General features: G+C 41.9%; 1 long non-coding RNA gene across 1 annotated transcript; it reads right to left on the bottom strand.

Annotated features, from left to right (window-relative positions):
* Positions 1–376: 376 nt before the first annotated feature.
* Positions 377–4,027, bottom strand: LOC306800284. The gene is made up of 2 exons (XR_013773797.1): positions 3,879–4,027; positions 377–832 (listed from the first exon to the last, which is right to left on the bottom strand). It is a non-coding gene; the product is annotated as an uncharacterized lncRNA (long non-coding RNA).
* Positions 4,028–9,191: the final 5,164 nt, after the last annotated feature.

The following is a 9,191-nucleotide window of genomic DNA, read 5'->3' as shown; positions in this document are numbered from 1 at the left end:
TAGGTTGAGAGAAGGTGGGAGAAAATCTCCAAAGGCCCTATAAAGTGATAGAACAAATTTCACCAATGGAAACTTCAAGTCAACCCTACTGAACCCCTGGAAATTCCTACCAACAGAATCCTAGAACTAGTGCACTAAATACAGTTAAATTGCTTTAGATCAAGTAACTTTTAATTTAGGTCATTCATCATCAGCAATTTGAGCTAACTTACCTAGCTTGACTTAAACTGGGTTTAACATGGTCTACCTTTTCAACTGACCCATAACAATTCTATTCTTATATTTTGTAACTGATGTAAGAATTTTTTTTTTAATGCCTCTTACTTAAAAATCTGCAAGCAAAGCCAGTCCTGCACAAACCACACCTTTACTTGAATTTACTGCCATCATTTTAGAAAGTTTATTTAAAAGTATATAACCCAAATATGTGCTTTTCTATGAAGCACACTTTTCAAGTTCATTTTGCCAGAGAAAATACTAATTTTCCAGAATGGCATATTTCATTTGCTACCAAAGAGAACTGACTGTAACTTAAAGCGGGTGGCTCCTTCAGAAGAAAGAGAAACAATTTGACATGGTAGGTCTGGTATCCTTCTGCAATATCAAATGAAGCCCTACGTCTTCAAAATGATGCATGGGAACTTAACCACGTGGTGCCCATTAAAGTCCATGCCAGCTCTCATGGTTTATGAGGTCACCAGAAGTCCTTGATGGAATTACACCCACGTCCTACATGGCGGATTCTCTTGTATCACCGATTCTGAATCAAAGCCTATAAGGTTAACAAAAATGTCTGCAGTCAGTTTGCTCAGGTTTGGATCATGTAGTTCCACTAGAAAGAGAGAAACGAGAGAAATAAATTACTGAACAATTGTTAGTGTAACAGCACGGCATGGATCTTATGTTGACACATATTCCTGTATGGTAAGGGGGAAATAATGTCTTCCTGTGGTCGTGCTCAAGGCATCTGAATGAAAAGAGAAACACTGGGGAATACTCCTCTGAAAAACAAAAGGACATCCTGTGAGAGTGCAATTATAAAGTAATTCTTTGAGCATTCCTAACAGCTATCAGACAACGTAAAAAACACAGTATACTTGAAGAATAAATATTCTGGGCTTTTTGTGCATCATGCGCATTTTTAGAATTTGCTCTTCTGGTGCAGATATGTCTGTTTTGTATTTACAAGACTGAATCTTTTAAAATCTATCAAAATAGTAACATTCAATGTCCAGAAGTGAAACCTGGCACTCAATTTGCACAAAGACTTTGCACATTGTTGTGTTTTAAAACACTCAGTAGTTAATAAAAGACTGTGGTCTATTGGTATATTGGTTTTCATATTCTCTCCACTGGAATATGATCTTGCTTCAGCAATAAACTGATATGTTGATTGAATACTTTCCAATTCTCTAGGTTTCTAGGAGCATTCCTGGGGTTGTATCATGTAGCAGCACAGTGACTGTATTAGAAGAATCACTCCTGGAAAATGAAAAGCCATAGTAGCACTGGGATGTCCTGAATCTGTATATGTAAGGTAGAAAAATTTTATCCAAAAAGTAGATGTTAGTCAAGTCATATGATGATATTCATACATGGATATGATGATATTCACATGGACCAGGAATTTGTATGCTTATCAAACATAGTCTGGATTCCATCAGATTACAAAGTGTCCAAAGGTAGTTAAAAATTTAGAGAGTAATTTATGCATTAACACACGCATACCTTGCAAACAAAGGTTGACAAAAAAAGAAGACATGCTAATTGAAGGAGATTGGCACAGAGCAAAGAAATAATGTCTCTGACACAAGCAGTAAATTAGGAAGCATAACAGCAATGCTATAAGGATTATCACCAGGTGTTTCCAAGGGTGCATGGTGTCTGTGGTTTACTTAGGCTTCTGTTACCCAGGGCTATGAATGGGGTACTCTGGTCAGCCAAAAACTTCAAAACTGCAGCACTTATTTTACAGCAACCAACAAGATCAGATCAGACAGGGAGAGAAAAAAGGCTGATGCTTCACATGGCACCTCTCTTAACTAGGGACTACAGATGATACAAATATAACTCTGCTGCTTCTGGATTCAGGTGACTTCACACTTACTGCCCTGTCTGTCTGCGAGCTGCAGAGGTCACCCACTGGATAAGTGTGAATTAACCATAAAGGGAACACAGTGCTGTATCAAATGAACTTTTGCAGCAGCTGTGGAGGCTGTGGCAAAATTTCAGAGGTTTTGAAGGGCCAATCCCAGTGGTACAACAGCTTTTGATTTTCCAAGAAAGATTCTTTTAACACACTCTGGGGTATATTTTCTTCTGCCTTTTGTTTTAGGTTCTGTTGTTACTATTCTTTGAAAAGAAAGAACGGTGAGTTCAGAGCGGGGCAACTTTTTCATTACAGAGGGTTGAATCAGCCAGTAAAGAACAAAGTTTACAGCAGGAATCCTGTGAAAGCAGCATTGTGTACGTATGTTCACATGCAAACCTTGTGATATAGCCTGTAATATTTCACCTCTTGCCGCCAGGCTGCCTTTCTTGCCTTTGTTTAAATGAGCAGTCAGTATCCACACAGCTGGCCAGGCTACTCCCCCCTCCCATCCTCTCTTCACCCCTCTGAACATCAAGCACCAGCCAAATTTTACTGAAAAATCCAACACTAAGCAGAAGGAAAAATATGCACTCATCATGCTGTACAGCTGAGCAGGGCTTAATGGCTAATAAAAAGTCACAGGCAACAACTTTAAAAGGGGAAAAGGAAAGGGCTGGTGCTCTGGGTGGAACTGGAAAGGGAAGGAGGATAGTGGTGGGCTGCAGAGGGGAACATGTCAGTCCTTGAGCTGGAGCCATTGCCAGTCCCTCTACACAGTTTGAACAGCATCACCCCAAAAGTGCACTCTTTCTGAAAAATTTTTACTTCCATCTGAGGGCATTTTGGGTGAGCTGAGATCAAAGGCATTTGAATTTGTTTTACATACAAATTAACTCAGCTAGGTATATGACATGGATAAATACTTTGCCTGCAGCAAAGAAATATTAATTAAAAATTAATTAAATTTTTTCAGTCTCTCACACCTATACTTCAATGCCCTGTTTCTGAAGAAGTATTCACAACCCTGATAAAAAGGTTGCAGAATTACAAAGTCTAGGCTTTTAATTAGCTCTTAAGAATTAATATATTAAAATATGTATTATAGAATTGCCTAGGTTGGAAGGGACCTTAAAGATCACCTAGTACCAAGCCTCCTGCCATGGGCAGGGACACATTCCATTAAACCAGGTTATGTCACAGCTCCATCCAACCTGACCTTGAACACCTTCAGGGATGGGACATCTCCAACTTCTCCAACCCATTCCAGTGCCTCACTACCCTCACTTCTGTCCTAGTATCTAATCTACACCTCCCCTCTTTCAGTTTAAAGGTTTCCTGCCTTGCTTTTGGGAAAAGCCTCTCTCCATCTTTCCTACAGGCTCGCTGCAGGTACAGGAAGGCTGCAATTAGATCATCCCCAAAGCCTCCTCCTCTCCAGGCTAAGCAACCCAAATTCTCTAGGACTTTCTTAACAGGAGAGGCGCCTCTAATCAACCTGCTGGCCTTGCTTTGGAGATTGACAAATATTCCTGTTGGGATCGCTACAACTGGTCAATGTCCATCAGACACCCAGATCTGGATTCAGTATTTCAGAGACCCCACATTGAGTCTACGTGTTGAGAGCTTGCAAATTCCTAATTAGCAATTCTATGCTGCTGGAGCTGTCATTCAAACTAAAGCTGTGAGCTCCTTTGCCCTTGCTCTCCACAGGGGCCGGGTCAGCGACGCCCGGGCTCTGACCACGGCTCTCCTGCACCGAGCTCCTCTTTTCCTTCCCGTCACCTACAACAGGCCGGGGCGGCACGGCCTCCTGCAGCCGCTCGGCACGTCCGCAGCCCGGAGCCGGGAAGCGGCGCTCCGCTCGTTCCCGAGACGGCCGGTTCCGTTCGTTCCCGGCCGCCGGAGCCCCGCTCGGGCCGGTTCCGTTCGTTGCCCGCCGCCGGAGCCCCGCTCGGGCCGGTTCCGTTCGTTCCCGGCCGCCGGAGCCCCGCTCGGGCCGGGCCGGGCCGGTGAGGCGGGCGCGGCGCGCGCAGCCCGTGAGGCCTCCCGGTGCAGCCGCCAGGGGGCGCCCGAGCGCGGTCGGCCCGCGCGCCGCGCCGGGATGGCGTGAGGGGAAATGCGGGAAGCGGGCGGGAATGGCGGCGTGGAGAGCACGTTGGTGCCCATCCACGTGCAGGCCATCGCACGGTGGGCAGAAACTCAAGGAAAGCCTGGAACGCTGATTAGAACAGCCCCTTCTGTGCTAAGCCCTCTTCAGCTGTCTTCAGCTGTCGTGAAGACAGCTAGGAATTCTAAAAGAAAAATGGCTTTGTAATTCAGAAGTAAAGGAAAAGTAGCAGACAAAAGGCTTTCCTTTTTCTTGCTGCCATCCTAAATCCATGTTTCTTTCCAAAGAAGAAGAAGAAGGAGAAGAAGAAGGAGGGAGAAGGAGAAGAAGAAGAAGAAGAAGAAGAAGAAGAAGAAGAAGAAGAAGAAGAAGAAGAAGAAGAAGAAGAAGAAGAAGAAGAAGAAGAAGAAGAAGAAGAAGAAGAAGAAGAAGAAGAAGAAGAAGAAGAAGAAGAAGAAGAAGAAGAGAGAAAGACCATAATTCAGAAAAGTATTAATTACTTGGAGGAAAAATAACTCATGCTTTCCTGTTAATTTATAATATGAATGGTAGCATTTTGAGCTCTTGGCCTAAAATAGTTCTATTGGGCTTTGATCCGTGGGACGTTAACAGACGAGAAGCAGAGGAGTGAATTGGGGTAAATTTAATAGTATCCAGAGATAGAATAATTAACTCTTATGGTGCCTAGCAGCAGTTAGGGTCTGAAGGTAAAGGCTTTATAAAAATAAAACCAGAAAGGGAAAAGGGCCCTTTCTGTATATTTGAAAGAATAATATGACATCCTTCCCTAATATGAGTCATGAAATGAAGGCCAAGTTTGTCTTCTTTATCATCAACAAAAGAGGGCCACCATTTGTGAATAGGGTTAAACAGTGTAGACCAGCAGCTAGTGTCACAGCTTGTTTCTTGGGTTTTTATTCTCTTCTTATATTAGCAAGCTTCTCACAGTCCATGTATGAGTACATGGATTAATGGCCCTTCACATGAGTCATAAGAGCTGCAGACGCTCTCTTTTCTTTTCAGCCTTGGTTATTAGCTAAATATCAAATCCTATTAGGTTAACACAGAGACTGGATCTGTGTGAGTTGGCTCAGCACAGGATGTACTATTACGCTCCCTGATTTAGTACTAAGTGTCCGCATCATATCATCTGTATCATCAATATGTATCAGTTCCCAATAGATCATGTTTTCATGTTGTAAAAACCCGAGCTTGGTTTATCTATAAATGCAAGCTGTCTGGTGGAATTAAGACTCCTCTAGGAAGGAGTCTAAAAGTAGATTAGAGATGGGGCTCGGAAAGGGTGTCCTGACCACAGCACTGATTCAGACCTGTGCTTAGACACAGGGTGTCTGTTCTCATGTGTATCTTCCTGTTTAATTGCTATGTTAATCCCTGTTCCCACAAAAGACATTGAAGTGCCTGTACAAAAACGTGCAGGACATATTCCATAGCTAACAGCCTATAAACTGAGAGGTAAAATAAAATGACTCCATCAATACTGGAGAGATGCTCTTTACATCAAAAGAAACAGCACTTCATTTTTCAAAGGCTAAAACATCAGCACAGGTGACAATGCCTTTCAAAGTGTAGAGTAGATATTAACCTACTTCACTAGAGCAATGCAAAACCTCAGATAGATGTACTTCACATGATTATGTATTATATACCAAAGGAAAAGGAAGGAAGGAAGAAATCTCCCCAGCATTTCAGCAAATGCATACAATAGAACTCATTGAAAAGCCTCTCAGTATATTGCAGTACTGAACAGTAAATCAATGTAATCTGAATTTCTGCAGTAGCAGGAAACTTTCCAAATGATCGCTATAAATGGAGCACATGTTTTACGTATAGGTTACTATTTTTGGCAGTCCATCAAACCCCTTTGATGTGTAGACAGTGGGGTTTCATCCAGCTAGCAGGACAAGAATAAAAGGTCCATATTCTTCCTTGTGCCAAGATCCACTCAGAGCAGGAGTTGAGGAGCTGGTTATGGTCACAGCTCTACAGCTGCTCCTGTGTCTGAGCAGAACTTAGATAAGCTCATGTTTTAGTTCCCGAGATGGACCCGTTAAGAATCAAGAGCACTCTATTCTGCTTCTGTGAATCTCTCAGTCACTGTGTGTGCCAGCACAGGGAGAAGAATTGGCACAGGAGCTGTTTATACCACCTTGCACTGGCTGCATGGCTCCTTCCATAGGGAGCAGCCCCCGGGGGCCAGTTAAAGCAGTGCTCTGGAACACCTGCACAATACAAAGTGACGGAAACCAGCACAGAGAGTCTGGCCCATGAGTCCTCAAAATGGAAAAATGCAGATGAAAAAAAAACACACCAAGGCAAGGGAAACCAGGCATAGCATGAGGATTAGAAAGAAAAGACCAGAATGAAAATTTGTAAAATGGAGTAAATCACTTCCTGACTGCAACAGAGCTGAACTTCAAAAAGGATCCACTAAGCCCACAGCACTGCTGCTCAGGACAGACAGTGTCTGAGTGTCCTTCCTCTCCTCAGGTTTCTCATCAAAGATGATGTCAAGATTTATGTATCCCTTTCTGAATAGCTCTGTGAGTTTAAACTCAGTCCATTACGGCCTCCACATAAAGCAGCAAGCAGTAAAGTGTTTTGCCGCATGTGGATAAGGCACTATGGGACACGAGTGTCCAATAGCCAGGATTTTGTGGCTCTCCGAGTTGATTCCAATTACAGGGAGAAGCCAGTGTTGACAAAGAGTATTAAAAATGTCTATTTTGCCCACTACATTTTTTTTTTTTTTAACTCATTACACTCATGCCATATATATATATATATAGTACATTTTCATTAGCCTGTCATGAAAGCGCACAAATGTTAAAACCCCTCTGCTGTTCTGAGTGACATATTTCAGGAATAACTACTCAGAAATAACTTCTGTAGATGTGTCTGGCTGCTGAACATGAAAGTATGGGTGCTGCTGACTGCCTGGCAGCTGGCCCAGCATTTAACCCTGCTGTTTTAAAATGTCGTAAAATAAGCACAATTTAATCTTTTGAAACCTTTTGGTCAGTGACTGTGATTTCCGCAAAAAATGACTTCAAAGGAAAGACAGGCACCTTTGTTGATGCCTTTTTAAGCAGTCATGAGTTCCAAATTATTTTGAAAAAGAGAAGCAGAAACCTCAAAGTGTGTAACACCTCCTCAGAATTAGATGCTGAAGCGATATGTAAACTGGGCTGTAAAAATCGATCCTCCACTAGTGATGTGGCTCAGAATGATACAATTAAAAGATAATGTCAATGGAAAAAGAATATCATCATAGACTAATGGGCTCCTCCTGACACATAAATACCACAGCAAAACCTCTATTTTAATGAAAAAATACCTTTTTGAAGCCAAGATATTTGATTTTCAAAGCAGGATGTGTTGAAAATGTTCTATTTCTGTGGCTGTATTTCTGTTTTGCCAAATATCTGACAGAATTAACACTTCAACCTTGCACTCTTCATGTAATACACAAGATTCCTCCATGCCTCAAAGGCAGCATGCTTTACCTGTGCAAAAAGCAGCTGACTTCTGCCAATAGTGTATCTTTTTGTTCATGAGTTGTAATCTTAATGCAGACTGAAGATTTTATTTCCAAACTTAGATGTGAAAAAAAATTATCCATATGTAATCATTTGACATTTATTCCATTTACCTTGATTTAAGGAATGTGGGCATTTCTAGGCATGAGACTGTTTAGGTGGTTGTTTCTCACTGTAGTAAAAGTAGATTTAAAATTTTACTTCCTTTAATGACATAGAAGAGGGGGGGGGGGGGAAGGATTGAAGATACCTTGAATAATTAAACATATTTCCAGTCTACATCATATTACCCTTTTTACCTTCACAAAAAGACAAAAAATGTACTCTTCTGTTCTTCACAGGTTTGGGTGGGAAGAAATGCCTTTTGACATTCCAGTATTAAAGCAGAATGATATGAAGAGCATTTGATCTATCACTGTATGCCAGGATGCTTTGAAAATGCCTACCAGATGTGGCCCTCAAAAGTCTTAGGCATCTTCTGCTTAGTTCCTGGCTTTAGACCAATCCAAGAAACAAACTGGCTGATGAGCTGCTCAGACCAGGCTGATCTGGACAAGATCTGGATGACTATGGTCACCTACAAAACTTTAAAATCAAAAAGGGAAGTGCCTTGCAAGACTAGGCGCCTCCAGGATTAAGCAGCAGCCAAGCACGGGTTTCTGGAGAGTGCTTTTGGATGCTGTTCCACCTACATCCTGCCTTAGGTGCCTAAGTCCTTTACTAGAGCTAGCCAGAAAGGCTAGATTCCCATTGAAGTCTGGAGAAGGATTTACATTAACTTAAGTGGATTGGTTCAGGCTTTAAAATGAGAACCATGTGTATATCCTTATGAAGAATCTGGTCCTTTCTGTTTATTCATTGTGACTTCTTGCAGTATTGTACCATTCATATGCACTAATCCACAAATAATATGTCAGAAGATGTTGTGGAGGATGAGAGTTGTGATTTTCCTGCCCATAGGCTGTGCTGCTCTCAGTGGTTCTGGCCATACAGCAGCTGCCCTGGCTAATGGGCCACTCAAGCCTCTTACACCATTCAGGTCATATATAAGCTATAATTGTATTTCTCGTTTGGCTCGTCAATACTTTTCCATGGAGCTGAAGGAAAGGAGAGCATATGGAATAGAGAAGCAGGAAAATTAATGAATGAAAGAATATAACTTTCAGGGTTCTGGCAGTGTTTTCACATCCATATTTTGCTCCACTCCCCTGAGGTCACAAAAAGCAAATGGCATGTTCATTTCCTTCCATCTGTGCTATTCTGAACAGCAAATGGGAACTTATATCTAAACTTTCTTAATAAGCAGGGCAGGAGGAGAGCTGGGTAATAATTAGCTACTGGCTAAAAATGCCTCATAGATAATTTGACTTTCAGGATGATGCTCATTGTAGACACAGTTTTCTTCTTTCTTTTCCTATTTCGCAATGCCATG

This window comes from Erithacus rubecula, assembly GCF_903797595.1.
Source record: "Erithacus rubecula genome assembly, chromosome: 3".
Taxonomy (NCBI): domain Eukaryota; kingdom Metazoa; phylum Chordata; class Aves; order Passeriformes; family Muscicapidae; genus Erithacus; species Erithacus rubecula.
This window is presented reverse-complemented; position numbering and strand designations above follow the sequence as displayed.